This window comes from Kogia breviceps, chromosome 9 (genome assembly GCF_026419965.1).
Source record: "Kogia breviceps isolate mKogBre1 chromosome 9, mKogBre1 haplotype 1, whole genome shotgun sequence".
NCBI lineage: Eukaryota > Metazoa > Chordata > Mammalia > Artiodactyla > Physeteridae > Kogia > Kogia breviceps.
Window position 1 is genome coordinate 47595298 of NC_081318.1, and position 20071 is coordinate 47615368.

Sequence of the window (20071 nt, forward strand, 5' to 3'; positions counted from 1 at the left end):
TAGGTTTAGTTTGGAGTTCGCTAGCAATTGAAACAAAGAAGAAACATGGTAAGTTCCAGGAGTCCCAGGTCCTTAAGACACAAACTAATCAGTAGTGAAGGAAAAACAACAGCTTCTGGGCTATTAAGACAAGAAAAAATTGTCCCTCCTTGACTGGCTTCTAGATCAACTTAAGATGTTATTCATCCCTTGCAGAGGAAGACAGGGTACAAGTGCTGAAACACTCCTTTATCCTGGGCTTGAGGCACGGCAGCTACTGTTAGTTAATCCTCCAGAAGTTTTCATCATCTGTTTTTAGTTGTCTCCATTTTCTGTCTGCCCAGATCTGGACCCCAACCTCCCCCTCTGCTTCCAGGGCTCTGACATTTACTCCATTTCTTTTGGGTCAGACTGTGCCCAGTAGAATGGCTCTATAAGGCTCTTGCATGTTCCTACTCTAGTGATCAGTAATACAGTTGTGCCCCCTCCCCGCTTAGGGCATGTGCATTTATATTTTGTTCTCTTAAAGTGTCAGCTGGGCAGATGGGTGTCATTATTCATTTTTTTTTTTTTAACAATTGTTCCATTTCACTCGGTTAGCATCTCCTCTGACTTTTCACAGTATTTACAAATTCTCCTTTGGCCACACAGATCACAAGTGAACGCCGGGTGATTAAATGTGTCAACTTTATTTAATGTGTGCTAGTGCTATCTTCCACATATTTTATTCTAGACTTGTTTATTTTCATACAGCCGTCGCCCACTGATATTCAGGGTAGGGTCTAGTACGACCCCATCAACTTTTAAATCAATCTTGAAACGAGTCCATTCATTCCCACCGGCTGTCAACCCCCTACTGCCTCCCCCACTTTAAGGGTTCATATAGCATCCAAGTTCACACATAAAAACACATGGCGCAATGACAGACCGTGATGTCCTAACCCAAGGCAATAAATGGACTATTCATCTCATCAACGTCTTGGCCTCCGAAGGAGTCTTGAAAGGAAAATAAACAAAGTTGTGAGTTGGTGTAGGTGGAACCCTCCACATTTCCTTTCCCAGACAGCACTAGAAAATGAGGCCAAACGCCCAAAGTGTAGGCACTGACATTTTTTTTTTTTTTTTGCTTCTAGGGTTTTCCTGTACATAAGACAGGAAAGTGGTACTGGGTCCATCAAGTTTCACACACCAGGTAATGGATTGGCCAGTTCAAAGTCCAGAGATTCTCTTGAAGATCAGCGTTCCCTCTAGTTATTTTTGGTCATGAGTGCACAATCAAGGTCTAAGAGCAACAAACTTTACAAAGTGTGCACACGTGGACCAAGATCAGTGATGACCTTGGGGAGGAATCAATGCTACCAGTTGCCCTAAAACTTTCTCGTCCCACTCTGGCCCACCTGATACAGCCTCATCTCTTGTGTGTCACCTCCTGTCCCAGATGTACAGTGCACAGTAAGGACAAATTGCCACCCCTCCTCTAGAGAGGGTCCATATACATTGAACCTGACATCAAGTAGATGGTTGGTCCTCACGAGGAACAGAACGTATTAGGTTACAGGTTTTCTGACCAAGGAGGTGACAATTGTGCAATTAGCCTTAGTGAGAGGAAGTTCAAGTTGTAGACCCTGCCTCTGCCATCATTAATTATTACGTACATGTTTATAAATGGGAATCTGCGTGGTATACCTAACAATATTGTTTTGGTAAATTTCTTTTTCAAAGATTTTACTTAATATGATTTGATTCTAGTTCATCTGATGCATAGAGGTTTGCAACTGATTACCTTGATGGTGGATTGATCTGGTAGATAGAAAATGACATTCTTTGATCCATGTAATACTGCATGCCATGAAATGGCCTTTTCTGATATTATGATTGTGACTTCTGTTTACTTTTAGTTTGTATTTGCTTGAAAAACCTGCCTATAATTTGCGTTTAACACTTTAAAAATTTATGTTGAAGTATAACGTATATACAGAAATGAGGATGTGTAACTTGACGAATTTGCCACGGTGAACTGCCTGGTGTAACCAGTTCCCAGATCAAGAAATGGAATATCACCAGCATCCCAAAAGGTTCCGTCAAGCTCCCTGCCTGTCACAACCCCACGCCAAAGATAAACATTAATCTGACTCCTAACAGCAAAAATTAGGTTCACCTGTTTTTATACCTTTTATAAATGAAATCATACAGTTGTACTGTTTTGTGTTTGACTTCTCTCATTCATCATTATGCCTCTGATGTCCATTCACTTGTTGGCATGGAGAAAGAGCACAGTCATTGTCATTGCTGAGTAGAATCCATTCCATGACTCTACCACCATTTACCCACTTTACAGTAATGTACATCTGGGTTGTTTCCAGTTTGGGGCAATTGCATCGTTCTGCTATGAACATTCTTGTACCCGTCTTTGGTGTGCACACACATGCATTTCACTTTGCTATAAAACTGGATGGGCCTGCTGGGTGATTGGATATGCTGGTGTTCTGACTGAGTGGACAGTGCCAAATCATTTTCTAAAGTAGCTGTGCCAACTTCACTCCCACTAGTAGTGGATCAGGGCTTTGGTTGCTCTGCATCACTTGGTATTGTCAGGCTTTTTACTTTCAGTCATTCTCGTGGGTATGCCGTGGTATCTCATTATGGTTTCCACTTGAATTTCCCTGATGTCTGATGATATTAAACACCTTTTTCTATGCTTATTTGCTAGTTGAATATTCTCTATGTGAAGTGCCTGTTTGAGACTTTTGTCCATTTTTCTATTGGGTCATCTTTTAATTTGTAGGACTTCTTTATATATTCTCCATATGTCTTTTGTAAATATACAGATTGCAAATATCTTCTCCCACTCTATGATTTGCCTTTTCACTCTCCTAATGGTGTCTTCTAATGAGCAGACATTCTTAATTTTAATGATATACACTTATTTGTCCCTTTGTGGTTAGTACTTTTTTGTAACATGTTTAAGAAACCTTTACCTACCCCCAGGTCATGAAGATATTTTCCAAAGTTGTTTTTTTATTTTCCATAGTACTTAATTTTTTTAATCTTTCACACATTTATCAGTTATCTGAAATTATCTTGGTGTATGGTGTGAGGTAATGGATGAGGTTATCCAGTTAACCCAGCAACACTGATTTAAAAGTCGGTGCTTCCCCCACTGCACTGTAGTGTCACATTGTCATGAATGAAGCAACTATATAAGTGTGTTTCTGGATTCTCTGTTCTGTTCCCTGGTCTATTTGTTTATCCTTCTGCTAGAAGCACACTCTCTTAATTGCCTATAATTTAACTTTTTAGTGTCTTTTTGGTTTAGGCATATCCCTAATTAGCAGCATGTAACTGGATTTAGGTTTTCTAAACCCATCTTTTTTAAAAAATAAATTTATTTATTTATTTTATTTTTGGCTGCGTTGGGTCTAAGTTGCCGCGCGCAGGCTATCTCTAGCTGTGGAGAGTGAGGGTTAGTCTTCCTTGCAATGCACGGGCTTCTCATTGCAGTGGCTTCTCTTGTTGCAGAGCACAGGCTCTAGGCACATGGGCTTCAGTAGTTGCAGCACACAGGCTCAGTAGTTGTGGCTCGTGGGCTCTAGAGCACCGGCTCAGTAGTTGTGGTGCACGTGCTTAGTTGCTCCGCGGCATGTGGGATCTTCCCGGACAAGGGCTCGAACTCGTGTCCCCTGCATTGGCAGGCGGATTCTCAACCACTGCGCCACCAGGGAAGCCCTCTAAACCCATCTTTTAAAAAGAGGTTTTACTAAGCCATTTATATTATTGTTATAGTCGATAAGGTTGGCCTAGTTTCATGTCTCTGTTTTTTATTTGTTTCATGTTTACCTTCTTTTCATTGTTTTATCTTATTTCTAAAACACCCCAAAGGTGAATAATTATAACTATTAAAATCAGTAAGTTCATAAGTATTAACTTCTTTTCAGTCATATCTTTGGTATCAAGTCTGTTGCAGCTTTCCTTGAGCTTTTCTGCACTTTGTAGGTTGGAATCCCTGTGCTTTATAGGTTGAGTCTTGCTTGTGCCTCCATAACTATCATTTCCCTTCATCGGTTTGCCCTTTCTCCTGATCCTTCAAGGGATTTTTTTCATCTCAGTGATTTGTTGTCCTAAAGCAGCATTTTTACTCTTTTTTTTTTTTTTTTTGCGGTATGCGGGCCTCTCACTGCCGTGGCCTCTCCCGTTGCGGAGCACAGGCTCCGGATGCGTAGGCCCAGCGGCCATGGCCCACGAGCTCAGCCGCCCCGCGGCATGCGGGATCCTCCCGGACCAGGGCACGAACCCATGTCTCCTGCATCAGCAGGCGGACCCTCAACCACCGCGCCACCAGGGAAGCCCAGCATTTTTAGTCTTGATCATTTTACTGTTAATTATATTTTTGCTCTCATAATTATAGTTTTTGAATGTTTTGGTTAGTCTCTTAGTCTGAGCCAGGAATCAGACCACGAGGGAGGAAATAAAGCCTATTCCTACCTTTTTTTCATCTGGCAGGTTGGTTCCGTGTTGCTAGCAAACTCTCTGGGCTTAAAGGACTGGTGTTTTCAGTCCAGCTTCATGCTCTTCCTAAGTTAATGGAAAACCTTCCCTGATTATGGCTGTGAGATTTCATATTATCTGTTAAGTAGGATAGGTGCTAATAAAGCATTGAGAGAGATTTCCTCACCAGAACCTCTCCCTCCAATACTGTACATACTACATCTTTCTAAGGTGCTTCCTCACAAATATATTTTTAAATAGTAACAAAAACTAAATTTAGAGGTTTCATGTTTTGGCCATCTATCAACTTTGGATCCTCATTAATTCCTTACAAATTATTCAGTGTCATTCACTCACCCTTGTAATAGCCTCCTTTATGAGCCAGAGTCTTGAATCTTCCACTAGATGTATGTTCTTGTTTAAGTCACTCACTCACCTACTGATGGGTCTTGAATTCCTCAATTCTGACAATGAGGTGATTGAATTAAACTGATCTCTAAGATGCCTTACAACTAGAAATCTCATGCTTATGTGAAGTGTCATACAGTCATTATTTTTTAAACTACACTAAAAAGTCACAAAACAAAACCAGCTTGCAGAAATCACAGTTCTTGGAATTAATGACCTTTCCTTCCTAACAACTTCTTTTATCTGACTTTTGCCCAGAAACACGTGGCACTGTGGCAGTGAAGTGCTTGTTCATACCCAAAATATACCTACTCTGTATCTTTTCATTGGTTAGGATGGTAGAGTTAATGCATTGGCTCTAGATACACTTATTTATAAGATTTTTGAAATTGCCACCTCACAAGGCCTCTGTGGAAACTGTGTGGTTAACATATTAAGCCATACTTTGGGGACAAGTAAGATCCTGCAGTGGGGGTTAAGAGGAATCATTTAAAGTCTCTGAAAATATAAAAGATATTAAGGAGATATCAGTGATTCTAGAAAACATGAAGTTATAACCTATAACCTTTTTCATGTACACAAATTTCATATTGTTTTTCCTACTCTTCTCTCTAGAAAGGAGACATTTCTATGTAGTGTTTTTGTTTACTTATTTAAACCAAAAGCAGTCCCTTTTGTAGAATACCATCATAAGAATTATCAGTGAGTCATCACACAAAACCAGAATATCCATATACAAATAAAATAAGCCCAAAGCCTGAGTATTTTATCTCCATACCGCTGAGCCCAGGCACTTTGTGACAGAGGCATAATTGGTTTTCCTCTTTCTATTTGGCTATCTGGAGCTGCATATGTGGAGCTTGTGTATGGGTACACGTGCAAGATGGCGCTGGGATGGTAGCATTTTTCTTTCACTGTTTAAATAACTCCCTAAAAAATAAATAATTTTTTTAAATGTTCAAATAAGTTTTGGTAAAGATTTTAAAGTGTCTCCTCCAAACAGATTTTTGGAGTTCACCCTGGGAATGATTTTAACATCAAAGACATTGTTTCTAGCCTGTAAAACACCATTTTTACCCACAATGAAGCAGAGTTTAATCCTCAGGAAAGCAGGGTTAGCACAGACCTGTGGTATTTTAATACCAGAGATTCTTGGAAATGACCTGGAAAATTTATAAAAAGGTTCTACCATGAATTCAGAGAAAGGTGAAATGAAATGTGTCCAACACTCTGGCCAGGCTGCAGTTGCCCTGCATCCTAAATGAGAGGCAGGTGTTGCTCTGGAGCCAGGTGAGACAGTGATCATAAAACACACCCGTATCTGCTCAAAAGTTGCAGGGTGCGTGACCATTTACATCAAAGGTTTGCAGTGATCCTCAACTATGCAGACGTGCACAGGTCAGAATATTTTTAAAACAAAAAAACTTGGTGAGGCAACCTTTCAAACAAGAAGCCTCTGTTTTGAGGTTCTTTTTAAAAGCAAATCAAAATTTAAGGCAATATTAAAATACCGAAAAATGTAGCATCAAAGGAAAAGTAGTACAACACATATTTTAAAATCTGTCAGCAAGAGCTGTCCCTTTCTAAACAATATGTTGTCAAGTGTTTGCATTAGGGGGAGTTTTAGAGATTAACTAGTCCACCTCTGTGTCACATTCATTTAGGCCACAAATATTTATATATTCGGCCTTACTCTGCACAAAGCAGAAGAGAAAACTGAGGCCTAGAGGTGTTAAGTGGTTTTTACCAACATCACACAGAATCTAATCATTATCAGTGTAGGTTACAAATTACCCCCCAATTTAGCAGCCTAAAACAGCTTATTATCTTGCAGTTTCTGTGCATCCAGAATCTGGCACTGTTTAGCTGGGCCCTCCGCTTCAGGGACTCCTCACAAGGCTGCAATCAAGGTATCAGCCAGAGCTGGGGTCTCATGTGAAAACTTGCATGGGGAAGAGCCCCCAAGCTCATTTATGTAGTTTTGGCAGAATCCAGATCCTTGAGGCTGTTGGGCTGAGGACTTCAGTTTCTGTTTGTTGGCTGGAAGCTTCCCCTAATCTTTTGCCTCTGGAGCCTCTTAAAGGTGCAGTTTTCTTCATCAAAACCAGAAAATAGTATGTGTGCTAACAAAAGGCAAGTCTTATCTTTTGACCCTCCCTCCACCACAACCTTTCTCATATTCCTTTGATTAGAAGTAAATCACTTGGTCCAGCCAAGGAGAGGGGATTTTATGAGAAAGCTCAAGCGATGGGGATTATATAGGGCATAATTCCAGGATCTGGAATTTCACATACTATGATGTGTTTCCACCCTATGGACAATATACGTTAGGCAAATAACAGAGAAGAATTGTTTTCTCTTTTCTGAGCCATGTAGAGTGGTATCTGCAGAGAAATTCAGTTGATTTCCAAGAATATTTTTTTTGATATCCCATCAATTACTTAGCTTTTGAGGAGGTGGTCAGAAAATGTTTTCAGCATAGCAGTCATGATCCAAGGGGCCCTGTTCCTCATTCCCCACTTTAATCCATTTATATTAGGGTGACTATATAATTTATCATCAGAACTAGGACAGTTTTGATAGTGAAAGGGGAGGGTATGACATTAGAAACTACAGGAATGAACCAGGGCCATCCCTGGTAAACCTGGCCATGGAGCCACCCTACTTATATCCACAATGGAAGAATAACCGTCCTCCAATGTGGAAGCTCAGAGGAAGGAAAGAAAAACATGGAATCAACCTTGACCATCCATGGGGTTGCAAATCTGCAGCCAAACAACCCTTCCATCCTGTATCTGAGTTGGCTTCTTTGGGAATCTTTTCATGACATCAGGGGCCTCTAGAAGAGATTCTTGATGCTCTTCTGTTACCTCCCCTCATTGTCACTTCTCATTCCTTTCTCTGTTCAATGAACAAACATGAGATGCACCTTGCCTTTTTCATGGTTTTGTGATAGCTCTGTTGTTCTTCAGCCCTTGTATTTCTAGTATTCCCAAATGAAGTTGATGTAGCACAGATGGCCAAGTTCGATGATGACTGGATGAACAGGTCATTTCTTCATATAACACTGACAATAGATTTTCAATGGAAAATGATAGTCCAGTGTTTCATCAAATGCTTTCTTAAAAATGAAAATCTGTAACACCACTGTCTATTAGTTGTCAATTCCTCTTCCTTTTTTAACACTTACACCATATACTTCCACATTAAATTCATAGAACTTAAGTTGCTTAATTAAAGACAACAAGAATTTGCAAATATTTGTTGACACTCATGGAAATTCTGCCTGAGAAGCGGGCATTTCTTTGGTAAAAATTTCTGTTGAAAGAAGTACTTTCATTGAGAAACAAAAGCTGGTAAAACATTTACTTTATTTGAATTGATGTACTTACCACTTTAAACAGAGTTCTAAACATGGAAATCATTTCTTTATGCTCAGGGCATCAATTAAAAGTGAGGTCAGACAGAGAAAGACAAATATATGATCTCACTTATATGTGGAATCTAAAAAAAAAACAACAACAACAACCCGTGCTCATAGATACAGAGAACAGATTGGTTTTGCCAGAGTGTGGCGGGGGGTAGGGGGTGGGTAAAGGTGGTCAAAGGGGCAAACTTCCAGTTATAAGATAAATGAGTCCTGGGGATGTAATGTACAGTATGGTTGGTGACTGTAGTTTTTTTTAAAAAAGGAGGTCTAGGACAATTTCTCCTATGAAAGAATCCAGGAGTATAATATATGCATGATTGAACTTGTTCTCTGGTGGCTACTTAGAGGACAACACTCTCTCCATGTCTAAGTTGTCCATCAGGGGTACTGTATTGTTTTCCAGCCACTTAAACAAGAGAACCAGGGCAATGTGCAAGAGAACCAGGGCAATTCCACCTCATCCCAATTTGAGCACCTCTGCACTTTTTCTTGATTACATATATGTATGTGTGTGTGTATATATATGTATATATATATATACATATATATATATAAAATGATATGATAAAATGTTTCCAACTCTACAAAAAACGTGCAATCAAACACACATTACAATCCCATTCCCTGGGGCAACCATTATTAATGATTTCTTAAGTATCCTTCCAGATTTTTTCTATGTATATGCAAGTATATAAACATTTGCATATATGTTTCTTTTTTCTCTCTTTTGTTTTACACAAAGGGGAGAGTATTATCACACTTACAAAAACCCCCCACAAAGTTCACACTATACTTTGAAGTTCTTTCCAAGTCAGTATTTATTTGTTGATCTGCCTCATTACATCTAGTAATGCCCCAAGTATTTCACGAATGGATGTACTGTATTTAATGTAGCCAGTCCTAAACATTTAGATTGTTTTCTATTACTAAAAACTTGCTGTATATCTATTTGTAAACCCTTAGAAGTAGATTTGCTGGAGGAAAGGATATATACATTTTTTGTTCTGCTAAATATTGCCAAACTGATTGTCTATTTCCATTCAAACTATCTCCAAACACACAGCCAACTCATAGAGAATAAACATGCCATTTCCTTACATCTTTAACTTGTGTGTCACCAAACGAGTTCATCATTGCTTATCTCATGGTGAAAAACATACTTCTTTTTCTGATTTGATTTTCTTTCATTACAATTATGGTCAAGTATCTTTTCAAATATTTGTATTCTACTTATTTTCTGTGAACAGCATGCTTTCAGATTACTTGCCCATTTTTTTAATCAGATTGTTGGTTTTCCCCGCTCTGAAATTTGAAAAGTCCCACTAGCTTTGGGTGGAGTTTTCATACAGATATATTCCAAATTTATATAATATATACCAAATCCTGGATCAAGGGTTCTTGGGAACAATCTAACCACCATAATGTTCTTATATGCAATTTTTATTACCCTTTAGCTGCTATGGCTTTGGGCTTTAAAAAATACACAAGGCCTGTCTTTTACAGAATGGACGTCAATTTTTAATGTCAGCTCTTAAGAAGGCCTCACTCCTATCTTTCCCTTAATGATGTGCTGGCACTCAGTGTCAGCAAAGGGCAATTTTTTTCCATGAAAGCATTTAACTCTCTCTGGTCCTGGTTTTCATTGGCTTTCTCTGGATTGCTGTCAAATACTGTGGTAACAATAAAAGTAATTCAGTGCGTCACTTTGAAGTGTTAAAGTTGAGGGTCACTAGGAGAGGCTGATTTTATTTGGTCAATGTGGAAAGGGTTTTTGAAACCGGGACGCGAAGTTTGTCTTGATCTAGCTAATGCAACTCTTCAGAGCAGCTATGCAAATAGAATATATTTATCCATCCTTTTGATTTATATATTTTCTTAAAGCTTATGATTTACTTTCTGGTTCCCTAGCTCTCCTAATGTTGCTTTCAGAGAAATGCAAAACCTATGGGGAGAAAGAACTGTATTCCAGGATCTGGCTTTTGAGAGATTTTCAAATGTAACTCCCTTTAGTATCACTGGAGGCAGGGCTACCCCACCCCCTTACCCCAGCCAAATGCCTGGAGGGTAATGGATTATCTTCGTCTCTGCAGACTCTATGGAAGATATTCTCAATGGTTTATGCATTCTGGCCGGAAAATACTCCCTGCAGACATGCGGGGAGATTTCTTCCTGTGTTCTCCAGCAGAGGTCCACTGGGATTGAATCTGGCTCACAAAGTGTAAACCCCATGTACTGTAAAAAGAAGATCAAGGGCAGTGTTGGCACTAAGTAGTTGTTCAAAATTTCCAACTGTTCTAACTTTTCAAAAACAGAGAGTGAGTTCTTGTTGCTTTAGCCGTAGGGAATACTTGAAGAAGGTGTCTTTAAACACCCACTCAAAAGTGCCCAGATTTTAGGAGGAGGAAAGAAAACTATAATGGGAACAAAGCTATTGGTTTCACATTTGGATAAGAAAACAGAAAGGCAGGAAAAAAAAAATGCAAAATCTTCCAGAGCAGACTTTTATGTTTGTCTGTTGCAAAAGGCATTTTCAAATTGAAAGCCAAACAATGGCTAACCAAAAAATTATGTGGTAGCTCCAGAATATTTCCTTGACGTGTAATTGTATTGAGTTAGAGTTTAGGTATCTATAACATCTTTTGTGATGAAGCAAGGGGTAAGTTTACTAAATGAATAATGCACTTTTGGAAATCAGCAAGAAAATCTTTGAGTGTAATCCAAAGAAACAAAAGAGCTTTCTAAAAAAAATCTTCGGGGTGGAGTTGTTTCTGTATTTCAAATTCTGGATCGGGAATATTCGAAGATTGATGCCATTACCCAGTGCACATTCAACCAGTGCAACTTCATCACGCAATGTTTTTCTGGTTGTTCCACGGAGCTTAAAGGACAAAAGGTTAGCAAACACTTAAATTACCAGTCACATTAAGCTTTTGTCTTGTGATTCTTAGGCTCCAGGGAGGCCTACAATTTTGGACTTGAGTTGGTAAAAGGCAGATTCAGGGAATTATTTATTTTGCTCTTTTTTCCATCTGAGCTTCCACATTAATTGAATGGATTCATTTGGTGCCATTTTCATTCCCTTTAGAATTTTGGTCATGAAAATTAAGAGTCATAACTCTAATATCTTACACAGTCTGTGAGTAATGGCAGGATGCTTTATTGCTCTGACCTTTCCAGTTTTCTAAGTTTTGATTTGCTGAGTTCTTTCCTCCTCTTTTTTTGCAGTTTACTTATTATGATTATTAATGAAGAAGCAGAAAAATGACCATTCAGTCAAACTTTAGGGAATGGGACGTAATAAATAGTCTCTGTCTAAGATCTAACATTTGCCCCTAAATATGGTAATTATTAGGTTGCCTGATGATGTGCTGAATTTTACAAGGCTCTTATTAGGGAAAGAAAAAGAACATAATAAATCCACTAATGTGGGTAATGACTGGTATGGAAATTGAAAATGGTTCAAAATTAACCCACTCCTTTTTTTCCATCTTCTAAATGCCCCCTGGGTCCTAATATTATTCATCATATAAATACACTTGCTTTTCTCTCATTTCAGTTAGCTCTGCGTTGCCAAGAACCTCCAGAATTATTTGCAATTAAGTGCTATCTGGCCTTACCCAAGTACTGCCAACAAATTAAACAGAATCTAAGGAAAAATATAACAAACCTGCATTAGCAGTTTGATTCCAAAACTGGACTATAAGCCTGGCACTCTGAAAAACATTGGAACTGAGAAGCACCGCAATGAGTGGAAACTTAGCATTATCACTGGGTACTAAGTAACAACTGCTAAAGGGTTGAACAGCATAGTTTTCTCTTTGGGCTTTCCTACTTCAATGTGTAAAGATAATCTTATATTAGCTGTAAGACTTTCTATTTGTCTTTTAGAGAAGCCAAAAGACAAAGGTGAATGGAGGGCTTGGTGAAGATTTAGGCAGGGAGAGTATAAAGGAATCTTTTCTATTTCGTGGTTTAAATAATATTTGAGGTCTGATCTTCACTCTTTGCAGTGCTATTGTCTAGCTTTCAGGTTGTATGAAACACTGCATTTATAAAATACATTTTTGGAATAAATCCCATGTCATTCACAAACATAATTATTTGCTGAGGCTAAAACTGAAAAAAATAGTGAGATTGAAAACAGATCTTAATGTCACTCCAAATCTCTCTTCCATGTACCTCTTACTGGTGGTTGAAATTTTTTAAATGTTTAATTGAAATCAGGGTGGGGTAGGGGGGAAAAGTCAAACTCAGCTACGATCAAATAGCAGCTCTACAAAAATAAATAAATAAATAAATAAATAAAAACAACAAAAGAAACAACAACCAACCAGCCAAACCAAACCCTACCAAACCTTTAGTAAGCTATAAGAGAAGGAAGTTACTCAACCTAATAAAGATTATCTACTAGAGATCAAGAGCAAACATCACACTGAACATTGAAACCTGGGAAGTATTCCTATTAAAATTAGAAAAAAGAAAAAGACGTCCATTATTACCATAGAATTCAACACTATATTAGAGAGTTAGATAATGTAGTAAGACAAGAAAAAGAAATTAGAAGTATGACTAGAACAAGAGGAAGAAATAAAATTGTCACTATTTGCAAATATTAATTGTTATTATGGACTGAATTTTTGTCATTCCCCTCCTCCCCCACTAACTTTGTATGTTGAAGTCCTAATCCTCAGAATGTAATTATGTTTAGAGATAAGGTCTTTAGAGAGCTGAGTAAATTAAAATGAGTTTTTTAGGGTGAGCCCTAATCTGATATGACCAATGTCCTTATAAGAACAGGAAATTTGGACACATAGAGACACCAAAACATGTGCAGATGAAGGTGTGACCATATGAGAACACAGTGAGAAGGCAGCCATCTGCAAGTCAAGGAGAGGGGCCTCAAAAAAACCAAACCCGTCAAGCATCTTGATCTCAGACTTCTAGCCTCCAGAACTGTGAGAAAATTAATCTCTGTTGTTTAAGCTACCCATTCTGTGGTAGTTGTTATTATGGCAGTCTTAACAAACTAATACAAATATCTACTTAAAAATGCAAGTGAGGACTTCCCTCATGGATCAGTGGTTAAGAATCCACCTGCCAATGCAGGGGACATGGGTTTGAGCCCTGGTCCGGGAAGATCCCACATAACGCGGAGCAACTAAGCCTGTGCGCCACAACTACTGAGCCTGCATTCCACAACTACTGAAGCCCGCATGCCTAGAGCCCGTGCTCCGCAACAAGAGAAACCACCACAATGAGAAGCCCGCGCACTGCAACGAAGAGTAGCCCCCCACTTGCCACAACTAGAGAAAGCCCGCCACAGCAACAAAGACCCAATGCTGCCAAAAATAAATAAATTTATAAAAAAATAAATACACTCTCTGGTTGTGGAGAGGAAGCATTATTTTTAAAAAAATACTAGTGAATCAAATAAGGTCAGTAAGTGGCCAGATAATGATCAACATATAAAAATCAACTGTGCTTTTATACATTATTTTATTGGGGAAAAATATATCCAATTCAAAATACCAACTTGAAACATAAAATAAATACCTAAGTACAAATGAAACCAAAAATATGCAAGACTTTTAAAAAGAAAATGATAAAATTTTACTGAAAGACATTAAAAAGACTTAAATAAACAAAAAAGTACCATGTTCCTGAATAGGAAAAAATCAGTTGTAAAAATGACAATCTTATCCCCAAATTAATCTAAAAATTCAGTTTAATTCCAATGAAATTTCCATCAAGATGTTTTTATAAGGCTTAGCAGGATGAACTTTATGTGTTGCTCTGTATATATTTTTCTATTTACTTGAATAATTTATAATGGGAATGAATTTTAAATTACTTAACTTAATAAATTACTAAATTACTTAATAACTTAATAGAATGACACAGGCATATACACAAAAGGAAATTTTGAGTTCTGGGTTGAACAAAACAGAATTTATAACTATTTAACACTGTAGGATATTTTCAAAATTCCACCCTCTAACAGAGTCCAAAGCAGCCCTGACAATTTCTTTGCTCTCTGCAGTTTGCTTTCACAGGGAATGTAAATTGATGCTCTGATCAACTGGCAGAGTGATGTAAAATTAAGAGGAGGAGCTAGAGAAACACCTCCCAGCTTTTTCTAAAGAGACCATCGTTAGTGGGGGAATTGCTGTCTTTCTGGTTACTCTCCACCTACCACTGTCCTGTGATCCCAGGAACTGTCAGTGAGTAGACTGGGGCAGCAGCTGGCCCTGAGGCTTAAATTAAGCCTCAGGAAGCTCTGAACTGGCAGAGCTTGGCAGGAAATTAAGCTGGTGATCTGGGAACCGTAGCCTGGCAAAACTTCAATCCCTATCCACCACAGCCTGAATATGTGTGGTCGCCCTCAAGAAACTTAGATCGCAATATAACATTGTCATTATTAGACATGCTGTAGTTTAATGCCACCCTTATCGTATCAAGAGCAAAAATAAATGATTGGTTTGCTCAATCTAGTATGGCTTTTAAGGCCACCACTTATTCAGCCAAGATTTATGTTTTTCTAATTCCAAACAGTTTTCTTCCCATAGAAACTGCCACAGGGAGGAGTATAGTTGTGAAAGAAAGCCATGAAAACTTCATAGCAACATAACATGAAGATTCTCAGGAGATAAATCAATTTACAAACAACATTTTAAAAATGTGTCATGGCTGATAAAAGGGTCAGGATTGTGGAGCTGTCCAAAGGAGGTGGGATTTGAACTGTAATTTCTGGGACATGGTTGCATGGCCAGGAGTTGAAGTGAAATAATCAGAAAGAGGGAGGTTGTTCCTGGTATAAGGAAAACAGAAACAAAGACTTGGGGTTTGAGAGTGTAGGCCCAATGAGAAGGATATGCACAGAGAGGAGTGTTAGCTGGGGACTAGGGCTGCTGATAGTTTAGTCTTTTGTGTGACTTAGGCTGATTTTCTAATATTTCTGCCCCTTTTTCTCCATCTGAAAGTATCACATATAATACTGGCCACCCACCTTAAAAGCATTGTGAGAATTAATGAATTCAATCTGTAATGCATTGTGAAATATCAATACCTTTATTTACACATTTTAAGTATTTTTTATATTTTGGGGAAACACTTTCTCCCAGTTTTTCAGTTGTCTTTTGGCTTTTTAAAAATTGTATCTTGTTGTTTTTGTCATGCAAAACCTTCTAATTATTATTAGTCAAGTTTATTTTTTGTCTCTTGTTGTAATACCTCTGGATTTTGAGTCATAGTTAGGAAGCCTTTCCTACATTAACGCTAAAGAAGAATTGACCCGTATAAACTTCTAGTACTTTATAGATTCATTTCTTTTTCTTTATATCCCCAGACCATTTGGAGTTTATTCTTATGTATAATGTGAGATATGGATTTAATTTTATCTTTTTTCCAAATGGCCACTCAGTTGTCCAACATCATTTATTTAAAAGTCCATCTTTACTCCACTGGTTTCAAATGCCATCCTCATCATATATTAAATTTTCGTATGTTTTTGAGTTTATTTCTTGATTTTCTATTCTATTCTACTGGCCTTGTGCCAGTACCACACTGTTTTAATTATAGAGACTTTATAGTATGTTTTAGTATCTGCTAGTTCCCCCTCATAAATATTTATTTTCAATGTTTCCTGGCTATTCCTGCATGTTTGTTTTTCCATATAAACTTTGGTATCAACTTAACTCCATAAAATAGCTTGTTGGTATTTTTATTGGGATTGCACTGCATATGTAAATTAACTTAGGGAAAGCTCAAATCTTTATAATGTTGAGCTATCCTGTCCGAGAAAGGAAGATGTCTTTCCATTTGTTCAGATCTACTTTTTAGTCTTTCAGGAGTTTACTAAAATGTTCCTTGTATGTATAAATTTTACACATTTATTATTAAATTTATTCTTAAGTATTTTAGCTTTTTTGGTGCTAAATGAAGTTTCCTCTACCATTATAGCTTTTAACTTTAGATTGCTTGTATATATGAAAGCTATTGGTTTTTAATGTCAGTTTTATATCCTGCTACATTACTGAATTGTTTTATTGTTTAAGTTAGTTTCATCGTTGATTCCTTGAGGCTTTGCTAGCATACTTTTATATCAACTCCAGATAGAGATCATTTTACTTCATTTTACTCCTTATACCTTTGAGTTCTGTTGTCTGATTGCACTGGCTAATAATTCTAGTACAATGTTGAATAGAAGAGACGGTGGTCACCCTTGCCTTGTTCCTTATCTTAGTGAAAATGCCTGTTATATCTTTTATGAAAGATCATGGGCACTGAATATGAAAAATTGTAGAGAATCTGGATTGTGTTATCTTCCTGGACCTGGACATTAATTTTCTTATGGCAATCATATAGCATATTAAAAAATCACCTTGATCCAGTTGAGGACTGTAGAGTTCTCATTTGCTCTTATCTTTTTTTTTTTTTTTTTTTTTTTTTTTTGCGGTATGCGGGCCTCTCACTGTTGTGGCCTCTCCCGTTGCGGAGCACAGGCTCCGGACGCACAGGCTCAGCGGCCATGGCTCACGGGCTTAGTCGCTCCGCGGCATGTGGGATCTTCCCGGACCAGGGCACGAACCCGTGTCTCCTGCATCGGCAGGCGGATTCTCAACCACTGCGCCACCAGGGAAGCCCTGCTCTTATCTTTAAGGTGTATCACTTTCAGGGCTCTCAACTAAAAATCATTGGAGACTCCTTGTTATAGGCTCAGAGCTCTAATTTTGTCTTCCTTGTGCTGTGAAACTGTCAAAATCTCTACCTAATAAGTACTTTGGGTTTAGTTTCACAAATTTCACCTCGCATATGTACATCTCAGGAGTCAGCAAATACCTTGAGGGGCAACCAGTACAGAGTATTGGGCTCTCCTCAATGCACTTTTCCTCTCCCTAGGATCTGAGCATCTCAGGTCCTCTTTTCTTTGGATATTCTCTGATAGCTTCAAACAGCTGATTTTTTTCTTTGTATCTTTTCCAACTTGACAGTTGTTCCCAGCAGGAGGGGTAGTCTGATACCAGGTATGTCATTAAACTGGAAGCAGAAGTCATCTTCATATCATGTTTCTTAAAGTGAATTTTATTCTCTGGTGACATTTGAAGACCCTGTCAGGCTAAATTTTGAATACAATTGGGTACTCACATTGGGGATTTATGTATTTTTTTTCTACTCAAACTTATGCAAGAAACACCATTGCCTCAGGTCATTTATATTGGAAATCTTAATAGCTATGTTCAAGTAGATTTTAGTTTCAGCAGATCTATTTGAAGTTATCGTACATTCCCTGAGTTATAATACTCAGAAATCTTACGTGTTTTAAACTCTCTTCTCTCCTTTACATCTCTTATTTGGTCAATCTTAAAGACCTATTGATTCTATCTCTTCAATGACTCTTTTCTATCCTTTACTTTCCATTATCAATGATAATGCCCAATTCAGATCCTATCATTCTTTTCCTGGACTACTGCAGTGGTCACCTATCTGAACTCCCAGCCTCTCATTTCATCCATTTTTCTCCCCTCTAATCTACCTGTTTTCTGATATCAGAGGTGGGCAACCTCATACATAGCTCAGGGTATGAAAATCTCTTCCTCAGAAACCTCTCCACTGCTTCATGAGTGAAGTCTAAATTCTTAAGTGTGGCATTTACTATCTGATCTCACACTGTATTATCTTCCACAACTTCTCCCATTCTTATTTCATGCATCTGTGATCTAGACATTCTGTCCTTGAACATGCCAAACTGTAGCTCACCTACATACTTTGCTCATGTATTTTTTTCTGATGAATCACCCCTTTAAAATCTCAAATTTTTGAAATCTTACTCATCCTTAATAACCCAGCGAAAGTGCTATCACCTCTTTGAAACCTTCCCTGTTCCTCCAAGTCAGAATTGTTTCTTCCTTTGTATTCCCATAGCACTGCCTATAAGAATATTTAGCATTTCCCTTATATAATATTGAGTTAACATATATTCAGTGCTTACTATATGCCAGAGAGGGAGTTATGCTCTTGAAAAACGTATCTTGTTTATCCCTCTAGATTCAATGAGAAAAGGACTATTGCTATATCCATGTCATTTGAGGTGCAGAACTAGCTCATAAATTAATAGCTACTATCCCAGTGCCCTCTATAAAGTAGACTCTTGTTAAATCAATTTTGCTGAAACAAGGACACTCTTTATTGGATGACCTCTCATTGGCCTGGAAGTCTTATTATTAACAAGAGGTCAATTCCTCCCTTCAGGGAACTAAGTCAAGGAAACATTTATTGACCACTTATCATGTGAGCACTTGTGTATTTCATATAATCTTTTTTTAAAATTTATTTATTTATGGCTGCATTGGGTCTTTGTTGCTGCACGGGCTTCTCTAGTTGCAGCAAGCAGGGGCAACTCTTTGTTGTGGTGCACGGGCTTCTCACTGCAGTAGCTTCTCCTGTTGCAGAGCACGGGCTCTAGGCAGGTGGGCGTCAGTAGTGGGCTCAGTAGTTGTGGTGCGCAGGCTCAGTAGTTGTGGCGCACGGGCTTAGCTGCTCCACAGCATGTGGGATCTTCCTGGACCAGGTCTCGAACCTGTGTCCCCTGCATTGACAGGTGGATTCTTAACCACTGCGCCACAAGGGAAGTCCTTCATGTAATCTTTAACACTGGTTCTATTATGTTTCCCACTTTACAATTGAGGAAACTGAGGTTTTAAGGAAGTTAAGTAACCAGCTTATGGCCACACAACTAGTAAATGGTAGAGCCCAAACTAGAACTCATGGCTTTCTGCCTCCAGTGCTAGAGCATTTGGCCATCATTCTATAGTGCCTTGAAGAACTGATGATAATTGAAATTGGTTCCAAAATTGATACCTCAGAGTACCTACTACAGGCTACTATTTATCTCTTTAAATTCCTCCTCCTTTTTTCCTGAGAATATGGCTTCCCAGCTGGAAACTAGATTTCCCAGACTCCTTTGTAGTTAGGAATAGCTCTGTGGCTGTTTTTCACCAATGAAATCTAAGCTTCAATGATGTGAGCATTTTCCACCTCATTTATCTGAAAGGAAATTGTTTGCCTTCTATTTCCTTTCTTTCTCTTTCCCAAGGGTTTAAAACAGACAAAACAGTAACCCAGTTTCAATCATTTAGACAGAGATAACATTTTAAGGATGGCGGGCGCAACAGCAAGATTAAATGAAAATGAGCCCCTCAGTGAATCTGAGCAGAACCTCCCCGCTGCCTATTTATATGAGAAAGAAATAAAATCCAACATTATTTAAGCCATTGTTTTTGAGGGGTGTTTCTTTGCTACAGAAGCCTAACCCTAACTAATAACCCTAACTAATACACCATCAATTTCAAATTGATGCTATCCATGCTTTTCTGAAGACAATTTGAAGTTTCTCATCATGAGATTCTCAGTGTAGGGGATGGCTATGGATCACGCAGGTACTTATGAATGCATAAGTAACAAACCAAGAATCAATGAATAAATTACAATACTAACAACACCATTAAAACGTTTTTCATCATGCTTTCTGACCCCCAATTAGAATCTCTTCCCATTGTAAACTTCATTTCTGCAACCAATATACCATAATTTATACTAGCTTTCAATTTAGCCATGAAAAATATTTTCCTTCAGGTAATATGGAACAAGCCCTGCGAACTTAATGAAATAACCAGCTGGGTGACACTGAGTATATTCTTCTCAGTTCTCTGAACGCACAAAGGGAAGAAGAAAACCACCCCAGCAAGAATAAAAGTGGGAGGACACCTGGTC

The 20071-nt window shown here is 38.3% G+C and overlaps 1 protein-coding gene across 8 annotated transcripts in view; it reads left to right on the forward strand.

Moving 5' to 3' along the window:
* Positions 1-20071, forward strand: part of TRIL (TLR4 interactor with leucine rich repeats) — a 122360-nt gene that overhangs the window by 36605 nt on the left and 65684 nt on the right. The window contains exon 3 of one of the 8 annotated variants that reach the window (XM_067042417.1): positions 1113-1171. The exons of the other annotated variants lie outside the window; for them this stretch is intronic. The gene's annotated coding sequence lies outside the window, so the exon portion shown is untranslated. The remainder of the gene's footprint in view (positions 1-1112; positions 1172-20071) is intronic. 8 annotated transcript variants of the gene reach the window in all.